The following is a 22443-nucleotide window of genomic DNA, read 5'->3' as shown; positions in this document are numbered from 1 at the left end:
AAATACACTTAAAGATTTGTCTTCAGTTGTTGTAGGTTTTCTGCACCATGATTTAGAGGAAATATTTTATTATTCGCACATAAAACGTCTAAATTGAACACTAATATTGTGCGATGGCGTGGCAGGCTCAGTCACTGAAATAACCTATACAGAGTGTTTCAAAAAACACTTGCGATCCCGTCTTTAGGATGGATAGAAAAATGAAAAATATTTGGGGTTTGCTCAGTAAAAAAATTTTGTAACGTCGTCCATATTCAAGAAGCTGATACATCCAATCAAATTGTTTTTATCTCTCACTATCATAGATGGCGCTAGTTACATAGTTGGTACTAAGTAGAATTGAACATAACAACATTTAATTTTATACCAAAAAGGTACTCTTGATAAAACTCGATACTGTGTACCGTCTACCGGAATAGTTTGATTTGAACATTATGAAGTAATAACCGATGCTGGTATGAAGTAATGATAAATGTGTCAATTAAACCAAAAATCACAAGATGAAAATTAAAGAAAAGGCTAATAACTATCAATGAATTATAGTTTTCCATGGCAAACTCAGAGAAAATATGTAAAATTCAAAGTTAAATAATTATGGGTACTTAGCTATTTGGGGTCTTAGTATGAAACAAACAACAGTTTAGAGTCCCAGAACCGCAATACATGATTATCAAATTGTTGTTTGTTTTATAATAAGGCCTCCAATAGTACAGTGTCCATACTTATTTAACTTTAAAAACATTTGTTTAGAATGAGGTACAAAAAAGGGCTCGGTTCACGTCTGGTACCTCGTTTAAACCAAACTCCCTTACAGGCAGATACATTTTACTCGTCTATTTACGTTTTATAATTTAATATTCAGTTGTACCAATTAAACGAGATATAATAATGATTTTTTTCCTAAGTTCCAAGTAGGACTACAATTAAGTGCAAATAAATATAATGCAGTCCAATTTATAATGATTCGAATGTTTTTTAACGAATACTTTCTCGTATAAGATATAATAAATTTATAGAATGAGGTATCTACGCCTATGATAGATCAAAGAAAATCGTCGGCAAGGGTTTTTATAATCTGCAATTGATATTGGAAGAACTATACACAGTATCGAGTTTTATCGAGGTACCTTTTTGGTGTAAAATAAAATGATGTTCAAGTATACTCGAAATTTTGCTTAATAAATCAGATATTGGAAAAGTTATGTTCAATACTACTTGATACGAATCCTGTAACTAGCGCACTCTTTGAGAGTCAGACAAAAAAAACAAATTCATTGGATGTGTCAGCTTCCCAAACAGTTGCGGAAAAATTGTAAAAAATGTGTATAATTTTTTTTCTTCGACGCTCTTTATTTTACAAAATTTTTTTACTCAGCAAACCCCAAATATTTTTGGTAATTATATACTTTCACGGTCACCTGGTTTTTTGGCTCTAGAAAATCGAAAAATGGATGGATTTTAATGATCTGGGTCTCAAAGTGTTCCATTTTACGGCGGATTTATAAAAAAAAATAGTAGAAATAGCTGGAATGAAAATTTCTCATAGTTTTACTGTTTTAAATCGTAAAAAAAAAGGTTTTGCAAAATAATCCTTTACAAAAAATTATCTCATTATCAGATAAAGTTCTTATATTTTTTTTGTATTCTACATAAATTAATAAACAGTTTTTAAAAAAAACCCAAAAAGAATGATTTTTTCAGTTTTTATAGCTTAAAATGAAATTGATGAAAAACAATCAATTTTCGTGAATAGTTTCGTACTATATTCTTCAATGTTAATAGTTTTTGGACCATTAAAAATCGAAAAATAGATAAATTTTATAATTTTGGTCTCAAAATGTTACGACGAATTTATAAAAAACACGGGGGTAGTGGCTGAATTTGCGGTTTTTAATAGGTTTTAACCCTAAATAGTAGAAAAACTTTTTTTCAAAATATTCATTTTTTTATATAAATTGCGAAGAAAAATATACGAACTTGATTCCACGACGTCAGAAACAGTTACGAAGGATTATATGTAGAAAGTCATTTTTTTTGCATTTAAAGTCATGAAACTGTAAAAAATATTTATTTTTTTTAATTTTCGTATTTTTTTTATAAATCCGCCGTAAAATGGAACATTTTGAGACCAAGATCATTAAAATCCATCCATTTTTCGATTTTCTAGAGCCAAAAAACCAGGTGACCGCGAAAGTGTATAATTACAATAATTTTTCAGTTTTCTGTCCATCCTACAGACGGGATCACCTTTTTCGAAACACTCTGTATATTATGTTTGAAATATAATTTAAAAGTTAAAGATTGCTCGACTTTCGTATCAAATAATATAATGTGAATTCATTACTATTTATAATTATTGTTGTGAGTGGATCCACAATTTTGTAACGCTTGAATTTTAAAATTCCAATTTTGGTATACTGTATGAGACTGTCAAGGGCATTAAGTATTGGTAAGTGGAAGGCGGTAGAATCATTCTGGAGGTTAATGAGGGTAACCGTAACATTAAATAAAATGAATATGTTATTGGTGGTAGGTTTTTGTGAGGGAAATTACAGAAGAAATGTGGAAGAATATTGGAAGAGGTTTCCTAATCGAGTGGTTCCTCATAGAGAAACATTGTCTAATGTTAAAAGACGGGCTCGAGAAACAGGAAAGTTTTATAGTGTCAATCAAAAACGTCCTCCTCAAATGAGTGTGCGAGATGAAGAACTTATTTTGCATAGCATCGACGTATTAGCACTAGACAAAGCGGCATTTAGTCCATCCAAATCATGCCAGAAAGTTTACCTCAAGACTTAATTCGGCGAGTGAATTACTATAGATCTATTTTGAGTATAATGGTGAAAATCCGATGGTTGATGGCAGATCTGTGCATCAATACCTTTCATAAAAAAAAATATTAAGCAAATCGGTTGGATAGAACGCCTGCACGGACTCGGAATGGAAATCATCAATTTTTTTAATATATAAGATAGCAATTTAATTACTAGAAAAACTGAATTGCAAATTGTCAAATATGATTAATAAATACATAGCCAACTGTTGATTGTTCTGTAATGTACCAAGCAACATTGTTGAAAACATTTCTTCGGTTGTTCGAGTGGAAAAGTTCCAAGGTTCCAGAATAATCGAATCGCTTTTTACTTACTATTAAATGATACCCTTAACAATTTCATACCGTGTAACAAATTTGATATTCTAAGTTGAAGGATGTTCGGAATGTTGGAGACTGCTTTGAAGCTCTATAACTCCTCGGGGGTTCACACAAATTGTCAAAATTTAGTATTTACGGTGTCGGTATTTACGCGAGGTACCCTTTTGACTGCGAATAAATATTTTTTAATAAACAACAATAGCATATAATGTGGTGGCTTTTTCATGTTTAAATGTAAAAATGTCAGTTTATGCTATCAATTACAACATTTTCTGACTCAAGCATTCCGGTTTTTTTTTTCGTGCAAATTCGGAGTGGAAGATACGGATCTGTTCGGTACTTTATTTACATGCAATGGCAAGCGTCAATAACGAAACAAACTGATAATTTTTATAAAGAATACATAACTGAGTTGTACGTCATTACATATTTTTACCTGATACTTCGGTTCGCTTAGGAAAATAATTCCTAGAACAGTAATTTTGTTTCTACTATGACTAAAATGACTGCTAAATAATATAGAATCGTAAATAAATGCAAGTTCTGATAATGCTTTGCTAAAACTGATATGAATGTGTGATCTAATAGATCACAAAGAGAAGCCAGTGACTCACCATCTGACCAGAATTCTTTTGTTTAATAATACAGAAACAGAATCATCAATAAAGGCGAATGATTTCACTAACATATTGAAGAAAAATATGTTCCCGCTTGTTCTAATAATAAAATTTCGTCGTCATCTGTTCTTCCCAACCACGTCTCTCTCTTTTTTCTTCTAATATACTGATGTGTATTTCCTTTATATTAAGTATTTCCGTTTTGCTTTTCAATTTACTGTTGGTTGTTGTAATTCGTACAGACTTAGCTTTGAATTGTTTATTTAATATTAATAACTATTCGCTTCCTTTATTAAGCCTTACTTCTAAATTCTGTCCCACTTCGCCGTCATTCTTGTTAACCTGTTTATTGGAAAATCTCTTTCTTTTATGGTGTTGTCAATTATCGTTGTTGACTAGTAGATTTACTGTAAATGTTGTTTCTATGTCCTCCACGTTATATCCAATTTGTTTTCAGCCGTTGAATAGCTTTGTGGAAGATGATTCTTTTTTGTTTTAGCCCTGTATCGACGTCAAAACTCCTGATATTTTGTTTGGGTTTATCTAGATCATTACATGGAAATTATGTTCACGTTATATTTTCTAAATAGTTACTAAAATGTCTTTTAAAAAAAAGTTATAATTCAATTGTATCAGCAGGAATTATTCATTTGGCGGCGCCCCCCGTAGTAATGTGGAAAATACTTACCACTTAAAAACCCCTTTAATTTATTCAATTATATTTGGTGCTATAGTCATATATTCCGAATCTTCCCTTAATATGAAATCTAATATTTATGAGCATCCTTGATAGTAATTAAACATTTTGCCATCGTCGCCCATGAAAAATGAGCCGCCGTGTATAGAATGCGCGTTGAGGTGAATGACCAAACGATCGTTGAAGGATTCGCAAGGCGATGCCTGGAGAAATGGATGGACCTGCTGTGGGCCCCCAGACAACTTTATATTAGGTTTTAGACACTGCCACAAAAAAGAGGACCGGGTATTTTCATTCTTAGTTTACTATTCCGCACGCTCTAACAATGTTGCCGTTATATTCGTATAAAAACAAAATAATTTTGTTCAAGTAAGTTATAAATATTTCGGTGAAAGTGAAAAAAAATGTTAATATACGAGGGTTGTCTGGAAAGTTTCCTACCTGACAAAGAAACAGGACATTTTTTTTCCATAGACTATCGAAAAATAAAAAGAATTATGGCAAAAATTAAGTCAGTTTTGAAACATAGAAAAAAAAACGGACAAAAAATTTTGGTAATTATACACTTTCGCGGTCACCTGGTTTTTTGGCTCTAGAAAATCGAAAAATGGATGGATTTTAATGATCTTGGTCTCAAAATGTTCCATTTTACGGCGGATTTATAAAAAAAATACGAAAATTAAAAAAAATAAATATTTTTTACAGTTTCATGACTTTAAATGCAAAAAAAATGACTTTCTACATATAATCCTTCGTAACTGTTTCTGACGTCGTGGAATCAAGTTTGTATATTTTTTTCGCAATTTACATAAAAAAATGAATATTTTGAAAAAAAAATTTCAAAAAAGTTAATTTTATGAAACTGTAAAAAATATTTATTTTTTTTTTATAAATCCGCCGTAAAATGGAACATTTTGAGACCAAGATCATTAAAATACATCCATTTTTCGATTTTCCAGAGCCAACCTAACCTAACCTAACCAAAAAACCAGGTGACCGCGAAAGTGTATAATTACTAATTACTATAATTTTTTGTAAAGGATTATTTTGCAAAACCGTTTTTTTTTACGATTTAAAACAGTAAAACTATGAGAAATTTTCATTCCAGCTATTTCTACTAATTTTTTTTATAAATCCGCCGTAAAATGGAACATTTGGAGACCAAGATCCGTTTTTCGATTTTCTAGAGCCAAAAAATCAGGTGACCGTGAAAGTGTATAATTACCAAAATTTTAATGCTCGAACGGAATAAGCTTGTTCTGAAATTTTTTGTATTTCCTCAATCAATTCTTCATCAAACAATTCTTCTAAATGTTGGAGAGCATCCTCCATATTAAATTTTTAATTATTTGTATGATGAATATTTCCAAAAATGAACAAATCAAATATAGGTATAATAAACAAACAAACCACTTTCGATGTATATTAAAAGGTTAAGTTTCTACTAAACTCATTAATTTTGACAGAGTTGTGACTCCCAAAGAAATTATTTGGCAAGTAACTAGGTTTACTTTTCATTCTTCACCATGACTCTCATACGATTGTCAAACAGAAACCAAACGTGCAAAATGGTTTAAATTTTAATGATAATCTCTCAATGCATGCGCAAATATATTTCCAAATTTATATTAAAACATGCTAACTGACATCTTAAAATTGAGTTCGGAAATATTTCAGACAATCCTTAATTTTTGTTTTACTGATGGTAATTGTTGGGATATTTCGTTATTTTTTGCTAACCTAACTATTAATGAAAAAATAAATACAATAAAATATGATTTGAACTCAATACGAACAAGGGAATTGTTTGCAAAAATTCCGGAATAAGGTTATCTGAATTTAAAAAAATATTGAGCATATATTTAAAATACTTGTAAAACGTGTACGTGTCATATTTTGAAAATATGTTTTTGACAAAGGAGAAATTAACGGCTTTCTCACAAGTTCGAGTAAAAGATGACTGTTCTAAACTGATTATACATACCCTTGGCTTCCTTGCTAAAAATAGGCGTACTTTGTATTTCTGAAAGAGTAAAAGTGCAAGTAATATAAATGCATTTATTATTTTTGAAACAAGAGATTTGGTTAATGAAACTCCCTTTTTTGTAGACTAAATGTTTTAAAATGAGATTATAACCCGGTATGCTATAGAACTTTTCACGTGATAGATTTAATAGTCCAGGAGCTGTCAATCTAAAAATTAATTAAGAAAATTTTATTCTCTTTCAGAAAAAATTTACGCAAACCAATTTTTTTGGCCGGGTGAGTCAGGCAAGTCTTTTTTAAAGTGTGTGATGAGGGAGGAAATTTGAAAATTTGAATATTCTTTTCTTTTAATAATGTAGTATAGTTCTTCCAATATCAATTGTAGAGTATAAAAAATTATACAAAAACCATTGCCGATATTTTTGTTTGTTCTGCCGTAGGCGTAGATTCCTCATTATATAAATTTATTATTTTTATAAATACTTCTAGAACTGTTTATATTTATGCGAGAAAGTATTCGCTAGAAGGCAATTGAATCATTTTAAATTGGACGGCATTATTTAGACAGATGCACTTAATTGTAGTCCTACTTTGAACCAGACGTGAACTGAGCCCTTTTTGTACTCCATTCGTTTTTTGTTTCTGGAAAACGAAATTTCAAAGCAAAACCCACAAAGGAAACTAAATTCTTTGCAAATAAAACAAACGAAAAAAAATTTCAATTCCAAAGTATCTTTATAAGTAATAATGGTAGTCAGAATCGTCTGAACTAGTCATGATTTGATTGAATTATGAAGGGTTGTAAACAGGGTGGTAACACATAATCATCTTCTTCTTTAAGAACATGTTCAACACAGTTTTTCTAAAGCTCTTGGCAATCTGCTGCTAGAAATTCTTTACGAGTTCTACAACCTCTTTACTCAGTTCTGAAAACCGAATTTTATACGGGGAGTAAACATTAACTTTCATGCGTATTTATGAAATATTGATTGTTACTCGCAGAACTGTCTTCTGCAATTAATATTGATAGAACTATACCAATTTCTTGCTGTGAAAAGGTTATGATTAAAATTTATCTGAAAAATAGATTCAACCTTAAACATTATTTTTTTAGTACCGATGCTAGAGCCGCTGTCTTCAAAATTACTCTGCAAACAGTCTTTAATTCAACTGTAAATCCATATTTCTTGAAGGACTTGCCGTCGAAACAAATCTTGTGACCCGAATATAACCCGAAGTGTGTGTGACTTTATCAACAGTATATGAAATTTTTCAGCACAATTTTTACAAACAAAAAATGTTACTAGTGGTTTGTCCATCCGTGAGATGTATGTAGCAGCAATATCTCCTCATAGGAAGCATGTAGCGAACTCAGGTTTTTTGAATTTTATTCCTGTGTAGCTATAGATGTGCCGAAAAGAAAGAAATTTTGGGCATTATTAGGAAAAAATTAATCAAAATAACCAAAACGTGATCCCAAATGACATGAATTAACACGAAATGACATCGATCAACATCACATGACAATAGATGTCAATTTATATTATTATTAAGACTTATGTGGCCGTGGCCTGTTGGAAAAAAAATAATTTTATCAAAAATATACAACAATTTTGAACTTTTTTGGGGGATACAAATAAAAAAATTCTTTGAAACTACATGGTTTTCAAAGGAGCTACGAAGTTATTTGTGAACGAGCAATTTTTATCACCAACTTCAAACATCAACCGCTAAGTATCAAATCACAAATTTTGTGCAATCACGCCGATATATACAGGGGAAAAACATATTTAAACCGTGTATACCAGCAGTATACATGACGTACAAAACAAAATTTTAATTGATGGACCACGTGTATCTTATAATCCCATCATTCTACTTATACTAGCATATATATATATATACAGTAATTTTAAACAAAAAAAAGTTTTGGCACTGACGGTCGATTTCGAAATACACGGTGGCAATCAAAGTGTTAATATTTACTTATTGCTATCGGTAAAAAATGCGTTATGGTGTCTCGCGCCGAGAACGCGACAATTTTTTTACTTGTTTTCAATCACGTCCAGTTTTTTTTGTAACAGCTACATATTCATTTCCTACATCATATACCTGTCTTTTTTGAATTATTTCATTAAGACGACTATCTTACTATCGCATTCAACTAATAACGATAATTTTTTTATGTGTGTGTGGAAAATTAACTTTTATATCTCGGCGTTGACATTTCACATCATTAATAGAACGGTGCTATTCAGACTATTTTGGATTTCTTGTGAGGAATGAAGATACATCCCAGTAATTGTTATTTTCCTTTGACACAAAAAAAGGCATTACAATCAATTCCAAACACACTAACCAGACTTGTCTTCGGTGAACAGACCCACCCTACATACTGTCGAACTGCTTGTGCCAAAGCCTCCAAATCGTATAAGATATCTGAAGATAGTGACTTCAAAAGAACCGCACTTATTGACACAAAGTGATTTAAATGATCTAGTACGTGATTTGAATCTGTCTAAAAAACAGGCTGAGATTTTTGGATCCAGATTAAACCATTGGAATTTACCTTCTCCTGATACAAAGTTTTTTTAGTTTCGATATCGCGATCAAGAAATAACACTTTACTTTTCCAAAGAAGATGATTTGTTTTTCTTTTTTAAAATGTCTTTCTAAACTTATTATGAGTGATGATTAGTTCCTCAGTGTACTAACTAACTAACAAATTTGTTCAACTAGCCCGAAGAGATCCAGGGACCTTATAGATAGACTATAACTTCAATTGATATTTGTTATATTCATTTTTCTAACTTTATAATAAGTATTTTTAAAATACTAGACAAGAACAAGGCAGCTACCGATGTGTCATTTCGGGTTTCCAAGGTCATCACTCAACACGGGAAACCGTACGAAGCTATGATTTCTGATTTCACAGTTTCACAGCTTAAAACTGATTTTGATCGTTATTTTTCCTTACAACTTGACGAATCAACTGATATAGTTGATGCAGCTCAGTTAGTTGTTTTTGTAAAAATGGTATTTGAAGATTTTGAAACAAAAGAAGAGCTGGTAAAAGTTGTGCCGCTTACTGGGCATACAACTGGAAATGATATATGTTTAGCATTTGAAAAGCTCATTGAATCTGAAAACATTCCTGTGAAGAAATGGGTGATCCTAGCTACGGATGGAGCTGTGTGTTAAGTTCTTAAGTATAAACAATGTCATGAAAACAGTTGTCAAAATAGTGAATAAAATAGGAGCACACGTATTTCAAAGACGACTGTTCAGAGAACTAATTGAAGAGTTAGAATGCAGTGTTATGTACCGTTTTAAAGAGTTGCTATCTGCACTGGTGAAATCCTTGAAAGATCGGGGTTAGTATCTCACCGAACTGGAAGATCCTACATGGCTACAAGATTTTTCCTTTCTTACTGAAATAACTGAAAAGTTGAATGGTTTGGTGGAATGATTTCAGATGTAACATCATTTTCCAAAAAGCTCGAGCTGGGGGAAAAGAATATAACCCATTTTGAATACAAGCACTTTCCCAGTCTGAAGCAAATCGTTGACATACAAAATCCTCAACAACACCCCGGCAATAACCAAGAATACGTGGAAATTATTTCAGACTTAAGACAACAATTTGATCAACGATTGTAAAAGCATATTGATTGTGGTACAGTTCGTCAACTCTCCATTTGTAGAGATCGATGCAGAAGATTTTTCAGTTTGTGTTGTAAAAAAATTTGGAGGAGATCAGGCTGCTATTGAAATAGAAATTGTTGAATTTCAAAATGACCTATAACTAAAATCTCTCTCTACCAAAATGTGTATCCTATGTTCAGTTCTAAATACTTGTGTGAAGCATCTCTTTCAAGTATGAAATTCATACAAAATAAATATAGAAACAGACTGACTGATGAACATTTGGACAACTGAGAATGGCGGCTACAACATACATTCCAAATTTCAAGAAAATACTTGATGAAAAACTATCAAAAGGGACCTTGAATCAAGACGATTTATCAAAAAATACCCTTATTTATAGTGACGTTCTACTGCTATTTAAACCGATATATTCAAAGTAAGTTTCAAATGTTCAAATATTCAAATTCGTATGTTCCGCAAATTCTTTTCCAATACTGTACGTGTAGAAACTCTCATTTGAATGAACTAATTTCTAAAGTACAATAGAAGATGTCTTTATATTAATGGAAAATTATCCTTTGGGAGTGCAACATAGGAGAAAACGTCGTTTATTCTATTATAGTATAGTTGAAAACTAAAAGCAAAACGCATGCGGGTCAGAACAGAGCAGACGTCACGTTGTACACCATCGCCGAAAATCGATATGGCAACTGCATAAAGCAATAAGATAAATCCGAGTGCAGTCTAGCCATTTTACGAAACGTAGTGTGGAAATCCAATACTGAGAAGAAAGATGTGATACAGGAAGTGTTCTTCTATCGAATATATCATTTATTATATTTAAATAATACTTTTCTATTTAGATAAAATTATAAAATAAAAAGCAATATTTATTGACCAGTAACTTTGATTTATAATTTACTCATTAGATATTGATTTACGACTATAACTATAAGTAAGTAAGTCTCTCTCCTTCCACATTTTTTTGGGTTTGTGCATGTATTTTTCAAAGAAAAAGTCACGCGTGAAATATTTAAATGAAATTGTAAAGTCAGCAAATACCGAAGATCTTTATGCTCTTTAGTAAAATAAATATAGTTTAAAAACATTAAAAAACACGCTTTTCAAGGACACCAAACTAAAAAGTTGAGAATAATTTTTAAAATAAGCTACACACAATAATGAATTAAAGATACTGGTAAGCGTGGGGCATATTTCTCGTACATCGAGCGCCTGCCATAATTATTTTTAACTTTTTAGTTTGATGTACTTCTGAAAAGTCTGTTTTTTAGTTTGTTTAAACGCTAACTACATCCAATCCTTTTCCCCTCAGGCGTATTGAAAATAAGTGAGTAAGGTCCACTAATGTTTGGGTATATCTGCAAAGAACATGCCCTAACCTAACCTAACCTAACATCTTTATCTCACCTAAGGAAATTCTCGGATAGTGTCTTCTTAGAAATATATGTGAAACTGTAAAGAAAAATTTATCATAAGATAATAAAAGCTGCCAAAGATATTTATTATGATAGGAGACTCGACAATTCTCGTAATGTTTCTAAAGAAACATGGTTCATTCTGAATGATTTAAGAAATAAGTCTTCTTCATCGAGCATAATCTTTACTTCACCTGATAACCTCAATAATTGCTTTCATATCTCCCTGATGCTAATGCTAACTTACACAGTTTCTTCTTTATGCCCGTAGTTTCAGCGAAGCTTCGCAGTACAATTAATGACATCAAAAATACTCATCTGGAACTGATAGACTTACGTAAAAAACGTTCTCAACTCTGCCCGATTGTTCATTAAATCACCTTACCACTTTAATTAACGTTTAATTTCAAATGGCACTTTTCCCGAATCCTTTAAGATGACTATAATTATACCTCTACATAGAGGAGGAGATAAAAATCAAGAATCGAATTATCGCACTCTTTACCACGTTATCTAAGATCATAGATAGGTTGGTTATCATTTCTGTTTAAAACTAAAATACTTACTACCCATCAATTTGGGTTTTTAAGTAACAAATGTACAAATGATGCTATTTTCTCCCTCCTTAATAATGTGTACTCTAGCCTAAGCAGCCATCACTCCACTGCAATAATTTTTTATGATTTTTCTAAGGCTTTCGATTGTGTTAATCATAATATTGTAATCAACAAATTGCAGTACTATGCAAGGTTCAAGTCATACCTCACCAACAATCAGCTTGTAAGATTAATAAAACGATGTCGTCTTGCAAACCAATAGAATGTGGAGTGCCCCAAGGTTCAGTACTAGGCACTATTTTGTTTATAAACGACTATCTAGACATCAATGGTAAAATATGTCTAGTTGCAGACGATACTAATTTCTCTTGGAGCAGCCCTGATCTCACGGCAATTCATAGAACTATATCTAGTGACCTAATTACCCTTAAATCATGGCGCGATTCTAATCTTCATTGTAGCCTTTTTTATTAAATAACACCATCGTTGAAGTCGTTGAATCTGTAAAATTCTTAGCGATTTTCTATTTTAAACACAATAATTTCAATTTATAGTCATTAGTTCGGCAATGAGCAAATAGACAATAAACCTTCTAGAGAAAATGTTTTTTCAGATAATTTTTGGGGGCAAAGAACAGCACAACCTACTTTTCCATAAATGTTCGATCTATCTGTAAATGTATACTGATATTATTTCCATTTTGTATTAATTTCTTGTGTAAATAAATTTCTATAAATAAATGGATTCTCAGCGCTTTGGATATTACTGATGTCTATTTGTGAATGAGTGTAAAGAGCTATATAATTTGTTAGCCATATTGGGGTTTCACCTATCATTTTCATATTTATATTGTATCGAGCAGATAATATGAGACTTTCTACGAATATTCGTAGCTTTTCTTTTCCAATATATTGTTGTAAAACCAAGGTTTGTTAATACACTGATTTTTTTCAATAATACTTGCACGTTTGGCTCTTAAAGACAGATGCATCACTTAAGAATTGTCTGCTTAAACGTAATGGAGTGCTTGGCAAGTATCCTATACTTAGTCTAAGACATTTATTCTTTTGATCCTATAACAATCGATCCACTTTTCTCAAATGTATACGCGCAGAATTAGTGTAAAATAATGACACATAATCTATGATTTATCGTATTCGAAGGTTGCTACTTAAGTTTTGGTGATGAAGAACCATCTAGAGCCATCGTAATTCGCTGGTTTTTCGAATTCATCGTGGTCGCACATCGCTACAGGAAGAATTTCGTGAAGGTCATCCAAAATTGGCTGTTATGCCAAAAAAACCGTGCATAAACTGAAATTGCAAGATAGTCATGTGATTTACCATGAAATCAAGGTCCACTTGGGCATTAGTTACACTCGAAAACATATGAATATTTGGCTGTCAAAAAAATTTGTTCACATTGGATATCCATACATAATTTGACAATCAAAAAAAAGCTCTTGTCAATTGGTGCAAAGAAATGCTGAAAAAATTCAATCGCTGTGCTTCAAATTATCAGATTGTGACACACGACGAATTAGGGATCTAGGTATATGAACCCTAAATTAAACAACAATCGACTGTATGGGTTTTTTAAGCCACCAGCCAAAAAATTGTTACAATTTGTAGATAAAAGTTTGTAAAAAACTAAGAAACAAACATACAAAAATAACTAAATAAAGACGCAAGTAGAATAAAATCCAAATATAAAGTATACACAACAAAAACTACAATGAATAATAAAATTAGATGTGAAATTTTTTTTCATGTAATCTAGGTACATGACATCAGTTCAAACAAAAACGTTTTTGAACAGTCAAAACATCGAATTGATGGGTCATCCTCAACACAATCCTTCTTCTTTGGCACCCAATTATTTCTTCTTATTACATATTAAAAATCAATCACGAGGTCACCGTTTTTTCACACCTGAAGAAGCGGTGGTTTATGTGTTCAAGTGACATGTTTTGGAGGTACCTCAATCGGAATGGTAAAAATGCTTTTAATAGAGAATATTATCCAATTATCGGATCGGAACCGCAGTTAAGCTACTGGAACTTGGACCTGTGTGACACCTTGTACAAATTAACATATTTTCAAAATATGCAGATTTAAAGCTTCCTCCAACTTTGGTTACTATATGTAGTATTAACGGATATACTGCATTTCCCGTTTTATATGAGCATCCGGTACACTCCTCAATATACATTGATTAAAAATAATTGTTATTACGTATTTTTATTATTTATAATTGTTGAGGTAGAATTTTTAATACGCGGAGAGTCGTGAATCGAAATACAAATTGTTACCTAAAATCAAACTTTAATTTGACCTTACGAAATTTACCGGCCATTTTCTTGTGACCATCGAGATATTTTTTATTTTAGTCAAATGAAATTATACTATTCAATGAATAAAAGAATCAAGGCAACAAAAAAAAATATTTCTAAACGAAATAAACAATCGCATAATGTAATAATCATCCCTACAAAACATATGCAAAGAATTTTGGGTAATTCAGAGGTAGCCCGAAACTAAAATTGCAAGAATGAAAATTGGTGGTAGAAAAATCTAAATGGGATAGAATCAAAAACGAAAACAATACAGAAGAACAAACACAAATAATCGATAAAACTAAAAAGAAACTGTCCAATAAACAAATAAAGGCTAGCAAAATATATAGATGGTTGGTATATTGATCATATAAAAAAAAGAGTGGCATGAAGAGAAAACTATGGATGAAATAAAAATAAATGCCAGGAAAAGACAAGCATGGAAACATGGGTAGAATAATTAACTTCATATTTAATAAAATTATTAAATAACTTGTATTCCTCGACAACCTATTACGATAAACAAGTTATCGTCTTCAGGGGCTGAAGGTAAACTCAGTGCAATTGTGAGTGTTGTTCAATATGAAAACCCCCAACGGGTTCAGTTATTAGTGGTAGGGTAGAGTCTTCTTCTTTTCCTTCTTATTTTGGAAACTAAAAGCTATTGTTAAAAGCAACAAAGTTCAATAATAATTTGAAGAAGCGAATAAAACATTTGAAAGCTTCGTCAAAGACACTCTATTACACAGTCACAGTCTATTCAATAAAGTGCAATTATAAATATCATAAAAGGTGTTAAGAATTTTTATGGTTTTCTCTCTCTTCTCTCCCTTTCTCTCGTAATAACCTAATTTCGCACTTGATTTGATACGCGAGTCCATTTCTTATTTTTCACTGCGAATCAACGATGTGTTGAAATCCTCCAATTACTGAATTTTAGAAAATAATTTATGAGCTGACCTTCGGCAATGTAAGTTTTATTGACGTTTGTTTACTTTGGGTAATCAAGAGTAAAATTAACAGATTATTCGGTGGGTTAATGACAATTAATTTCAGTACTCAAATAAAAATGATAGTTTTCTAAAGACTCACGTTATATAAAAAAATTATTACATTATATTTATTGAGTAGGCGACAGAAAAGAGTCCAGTACACAAAATCACAGAAAATACTCTACGAAGAGATGCAAACTTAGTTGTTATTCAGTGGAAACAACATGGCGGAGTTTTGATGTCAGTGCCCTTGATGGTACACGGCGGAACTAATCCATTTGCGCGGTTCATTTGAATTTACAAGAAAAAGAATCTACAGTATTCTATGATATATTCATTTTCACCTAGTTCGGATTTCGCAGTTACCTGAAACATTATAGAACTGGGACACGTTTATTTACAAAATAATATTTATCCATATTTTCTCAGGGGAAATAGTATAATAGGTTAAAATGTTTCAATCGATCTCTCCTCCAATATATGTCCAAAAACTGATTTTTCAAATTTTGCTAATTTTTCTGAAATTTCCCAATTTCTTCGTTTTTTCCTACTTTTTCTAATTATTCTTGATTTTTACTCCGGTAGCTTTCCTGATTTTCTCTATTTTTCAATTTTATCTAGTTTTTATGATTTTTCTAATTATGATAACTCTCCTAGTTTCCCTAGTTTTCTTGATTTTTCAATTTCTACAATTTTTCAAAATTTCCCAGTTTTTTCCTTTTTTATAAATTTGCTAACTTTCCTAATTTTCCCAACTTCTTGAACTCTCCTAATTTTCTGATTTTCATAATTTTTTAAATTATAGTAATTTTTCAATTTTGCAAATTTCCTTAGTTTCCCCCATTTTACCAATTTAATTATTTTTCTTATTCTAACAGCTCGCCTAGTTTTGTTAATTTTCCCAGTTTCTCTAATTTTCCGACTCTCCTCATTTTTCCTCAAATCCAATTCGATGGTTTTAAATTTTATTATTAATTGCGGACTTTTTTTAGCGATCCAGAAGACAGAGTGCAACAGCAACTATTTTATATTTTTGATTGGAAATATCACCCAACAATAGACACAAAGCTAACTAGGCGAAAACATAATCTTTCGAAATGGGTCCATAGGCCGGCCCTGTCCAGCTACAATGAAATTCTAAAATTCGGCAACATCCATTTTTTATAAATGGCGGATGCGCCTTTGAAGAAGTTTTTTTATTATAGGAGGTGGGTTTTTTACTCCTAATTTAAAGAAGCCACTTCTTTTAAGTGGAAAATTTCAAGGTGAAGTTTTACTTCTACCGCCGAATCTTTCAGATTCACCTATATATCATTTAAGCGTTTAGAGTTTCCAATTTGCGTCACGAGGTCAAACAATACCAAAAATATTTTACATCCAATGGCATTACGATAACTTGAGTTTTTGTACAAATTTTATATACATACACACGTTATAAAATAGTTTCAACTTTAATAAAAACAAGTTTAATGTTTTATTCACACAACCTCTACTTTTAACTTCCCTCTTAGTATACACGCTGTCGATTGGTCGAATTGTAATAACCATATATGTAATGACGTTACAACTTTTTGATAAAAATTTCCACCAAAACAGTCCAGATAGTGGAAGTTTATGCATAAAAATTTGAATTTTTTTAATGAATGTGTGTACAGGACAATGTCTGTCGGGTCCGCTAGTTTTTCTGTAATAAATCTGAAAAAACCCAAGATTTCCGAAATAGTTGGAGATAGTTATAGTGCATTGAACATGAATTATGAATAGAATCTTCTGGAAAATACAAAAAGAGATATAATCACGGTAGACATCATCATGACCTCAACCAACCGCATATTGAAAAAGAAGGTGTCGAATAACAGACCTGACATCGTGGTGGTGGTGGTGGTTGATAGAAGAGTCAATTCAGTCCTTCTTGTCGATGTAGCTATACCGAACACTCATAACGTTCTCAACAAACACCAGGAGAAACTGGCCAAATACGCGGATTCCGCAATTAAGATTAAACAGAGCAACTGGCGTCGTGTCTAAGATCGTGCACGATAGCATCGCCATACTGGGATTACCAAAAAACTCCTTCGCCGGCATGCTGAGAAGGCTGTAATATTGAATACAGAGCGCAAGTTCATTATGTCAACCTAATCCTTTTGATACTTTGTATCCGGGATAGATAAATAATACCGGCTCTAAGCTGAGTATAAGTGCATAAGTCTTTCGTATAATAATAATAAAATGAGAAAGTTGGTTTTGGCCAGTTTTATGACACAACCTGTATATATATTTCATATATACGCATAAAAAATATAAATTCATTTATTTATTTCGAAGAAGGAGTTTTATTGGATTGTCTTCCAAATACCCCGATTTAATTCCTCATGACTTTTTTGTGAGGTTAATTAAAGAACAAAATTCATAAAATCCAAACCGCTTCGTTCTTTTCAAAACCTAATGAATATAAGCAAATATATTTTTGCTGTATGAGAAAATATTAATAAAAAAATTTGATTTTGAATATCAGTTTCGGTGGGTACCGTATTCCCATAAATATATAAGGTCTGCTTCCGGCATTGGCTAATAAATATAGAATAAAATTGTACCGTCTAGTTCTATACATAGTACTTATTCTTTCCAACTATCTGATCTAGTTCATCAGTTCATTGTACTCGATGAACTAGTTCAGGTACGAAAAAGAATATTATTACATGAATTAATATAAAAAATAAAGTTGAGTTGAAATTTTCATACCAAAATACCGTTGAATCAGAGACTGAAAGTAAACTTTTCCACTAACTCTGTATAGAACTTGTGTCTTGTTAGAAGATATAAAAGTTCACTAGAGCTTTACTGTTGTAATCAGGTAGCTTTTGTACAGGGCCGGATTAAGATTTATAAGGCCCGGGGCTAAAATAATGACGGGGCCCCCTTAAGGAATTCGAAAACCCGGAAAAATTCACAAAATAATATCAATACGTTAGATTTGTGGTATCAACACATCAAAAAATACAGAATGATTTCCAAATGATGGGGCCCTCTTGGACCTGGGGCTATAGCCCCCCCAAGCCTCTAGCTTAATCCGGCCCTGCTTTTGTACATTATAGTTATTAACCAGATAATGTTCTTAACATCGTCTCATACCAATTGTAGTTCAATATAAAAATTCCGATATCGTTCCATATACCAGAACAAAAAATACGCGATACATCTAATCTAGTTTTTGATAACTGCATCCGGTCATCGTCCGTCCGCCCACGGCGCACAGCGAATGGCACCGTCGACGACGACCCATCAGCATCAATAATATCAAATCCCTTTCACCATAAACAAAATCACGTTTCGACTTTCAGAACGTAGTTCTTATATCTGTTAACCCAATAAAAATGCGTAAAAAAAGAAAGATTATCTCTACAAAATCCAAGCAGATTTTCGGTTTTTCATTATTTTATGAAAACATTGTACAAGTTATGAAATGGCCTTTGAGAATAAAAAACAGTTCAGACATCAAAGGGCGTTTTATTGTTGAAGTATTCTGAAAAGAGAATTAAAAACCAACATAAATAATTTTTTTTAACAAAAAATACGTAAGTAATGGTCAGGGTAAATATGCAGTGTGTTTCTGAATTCATGCGACAAAGTTAAAGTGTTTCTTCTCTTTCTTTCAATGCATATCCACTAATGGATGTTGGCGATAACATTTTCCATCGCTTCTCTATTTCTTGCGGTGTGTATTAAGGATTATATATCGTGTAGTCCTGTCCACTGCCTGATGTTTCGCACCCAAGACATTTTCTTCCTTCCGATTCCTCTATTCGCATAATGTGCCCTAGGTACGCCGTTTTTCTCTTCTTAATAAATTCAAATAATTCACGTTGTTGGTCGATTACTCCCAGAATTTCTTCGTTTTCGAATCTAGCCGTCGTAGGCACTTTAAAGATTCTGCGGTGCAGCCACATCTCCAACGTCCAGCCTACCATGCCGTAGAGAAGCACCGACCAAAACTAGCACGAACCTCGGTCGTAGGTAAGATCAAAATCGGGACAAGTAAGCACTCTTCGAAACCTCAAGAATGCCTGTCGGGCTTGTTCAATGCGACATTTTATTTCTTTGTCTGATGCCCAGTCTTCAAGAAGCTACAGTCCCAGATATTTGAATTTATCCACCCTCTCTAAAGGCATTGCTTTAAATGTTATGGTGGCGTTATGTTTTTTTTTGGTATTGATTTGATCTGTTCTCTTATCTTATTGACCAGTTGTTACGATTAGGACGGTATCATCCGCATATTGTTAATCCACGTCCCATTAACTTTGATTCCCATTTCTATATCTTGTAGGGCCTCTTGAAAAATTGCTTCGGAATATACATTGAATAAGAGTGGAGACAGCACACATCCTTGTCGCACCCCCCTTTTGATCTGTATGTTGTCGGACTTATTGTTGTCTAGTTTTATTTGCACTGATTGGTGCCAGTATAGGTTTTCAATGCATCGTATGTCTTTCTGATCTATATCGAGCCTTTTGTGGTGCTGTACGCGATCGAATGCATTTTTATAATCTATCGTAGCAGTTCTCGACAAGCACTTAACTTAACCTAACCTAACTATTAGAAGTATAATGCCATCAGCATAGCTGATACATTCCAAAACAAGGTGTCCCCCTCAAAAGCAAAGTTGACGTAACAATTTTTCTCTGATAATCACGTTTTTGTTTATAGTGTATGTGTAGTATATATCATGAAGTTTGATATTTTTAATTATAAAAATGATTTAATTATAAAAAAAAACAATGTAAATTGACAAATTGGCTCCCTAAACAATGGAAAAGATTTAATTTATAGTGTGTAATGATCATCAATTTAGATTTTCAAACATCATTGTTTTCATTTTTACATAATTTAAATTTTATCAGAGCATGCGTGCTTATAACGGTAAAAAATGATATTAATTGAATTAATTAACTACAATAAATGTAATTAAACTGAAAAGAAATAAAGAACTCATCAATACAACAAATTTGCAAGTTTCCTCTTATTGGTATTCTGTTATTTACTATTATTTCCAAGGGGAAGAGAGTTGTACTACTCTTACAGTTAGAATATAACTGTATAACTGAAGTTTTCCAGATGAGAAATCAACTATGTACTTGGTTAGATGCCGCGAAAATACTGCCGTGATTAGAAACGCAGTAAGAATCTGCACAGATTCCAACAAAAAGAAGATTTAAATTAACCCATTATTTTCAGTGTTCTAGCTGTATAAATTGTTAAAATACCCTATATACTACAAAATAAGAGAAAACTATACATACTTTGCGTATCTACCAAAATACAGTTAGTAAAAATGCATCTTGAAGTTCTTAACACAATCGCGGCAATATTAGTAGTTCTCTGTACAAAATTTCATTTTTACATTTTGAAAGAAAAGAAGAAAATCTTTACGTTTTTCTATATTGTTGTTATAAAGAAAATTAAAAATGAAATTTGTATTTGAACTAAAAGAGTTTATGAGAATACTGAAAAAAGGCCTATTTGATACATTAAAAATGTTACTGCAATTGAAATAAATTTGAGGATGATTCGCTCCCTCGATAATCATGGAGCTTCGTCATTTCAAAGCCACTCATTTAAAATTAGTTTGTGTGGACAGTTTTCTAAAATGTTTCTACTGTGTCGTTCTCCAGATATTTTCTAATACAGTTCTTATAAAAATAAATTTTTATCATCTCTGACTGAAGTACCCAAATATTTTTGCGGCAGAATAAAAAGAAATTATCAAATATACCTAGATTTTTTCATAATTACAAACATACCGAAATCCATAAGTATTTAGTTTAATAATAAAGATATGGATAAAACCAAAATCACGTCCTCTAATAAAATATTCTTGAGTATTATTTATTGTAAAAACGTTATTTTACAAATTATAAAATTGTGACAAAAACCCGTTAACAAAAACTGACCTGGCCAATAAATGGAGGTCGAAAAAAAGTAGCCGAAATGTTTCAATCAAATAATTTATTGTATTAACCATTAAGTTTACAAAATAAGAAATTTTTAATCAATACTTAATGTCTTTAATCGACATAATGTACTTTATGTTTTAATAATGTATCATAAAACTAGAGAATAGATTCTTATACTTTATAGGTTGAATGTCTAGTTGGCAATTTCTCCTCACCACATCATAGGACAAAATAAGTATTATATTGTTGAATGGTCAAATATAATATTGAAAGCAATATAATTAATACATATTATACAAATTTTTACAAACGAAAATGTATGAATCAAATATACTCTTTAAATAAATAATATGTAATATAAATAAACTTAATTCAAACGTACTTACTTGGAATATGTATTTAGCACTTAAAATTCTGAACAAGGCACTTCAAGTACAAAAAGTCCGATTTTGCGAACAATTTCACCGAATTGAACGTCGAAGAAAATTCCTTGGCAATGAATACGAATACGCCCTCCTAACTTGACAGATGTCAAAAGACAGGGATTATAAAACTGGCGAGCTAATTTTTACGAAAGTTGTTTATAATAATAAGATATAACAATTCACTGTTCATACAGAAAATTGTAGGAATTATTTTTGAGAATTTTCAAAGTAAAAACCCGGAATCTAATATTCTAAAAAACATATAAGATACTACGATGTATGTAAACCGAATTGTCACGAACAAATATTGAAAACATCGATTAAGTAGAAAACAATGTGACCTTATAAAAAATCACACCAATTTGAAGCAAAAATCTATTTTTATTTGTATCTATTTAATGAGAAATTTCTTCCTAATAATGTAGACTGTAATCCTAACATTTTATATTTATCTCTTAATCCACTTTATCAATTGTTGACGTTACTACTGCCATCTAGTATGATGATTCTAAATTAACATATGAGTGGGAATAAAAATTTTATTAAAATGAAGACACTTTTTAATAAAAGACGAAAATAATTGTGAAAACCCTATACATCTACTTTGAGTTGGAGACTTAATTTTAATTGTAATTGCTATTACTA

General features: G+C 31.6%; 1 protein-coding gene across 6 annotated transcripts in view; it reads right to left on the bottom strand.

Moving 5' to 3' along the window:
* Window positions 1-22221, bottom strand: part of LOC130440463 (protein alan shepard) — a 95253-nt gene extending 73032 nt beyond the window's left edge. Inside the window, exons 1-2 of one of the 6 annotated variants that reach the window (XM_056773625.1) lie at window positions 21760-22052; window positions 6453-6491 (exon numbers count right to left, since the gene is read on the bottom strand). The gene's annotated coding sequence lies outside the window, so the exon portion shown is untranslated. Of the gene's footprint in view, window positions 1-6452; window positions 6492-21755 lie in introns of all 6 variants that reach the window. The other 5 variants (XM_056773626.1, XM_056773630.1, XM_056773629.1 and 2 more) reach the window with 5 other exon arrangements.
* Between the last annotated feature and the right edge of the window lie 222 nt (window positions 22222-22443).

The sequence above is a fragment of the Diorhabda sublineata genome, chromosome 2, assembly GCF_026230105.1.
Source record: "Diorhabda sublineata isolate icDioSubl1.1 chromosome 2, icDioSubl1.1, whole genome shotgun sequence".
Taxonomy (NCBI): Eukaryota; Metazoa; Arthropoda; class Insecta; order Coleoptera; family Chrysomelidae; genus Diorhabda; species Diorhabda sublineata.
This window is presented reverse-complemented; position numbering and strand designations above follow the sequence as displayed.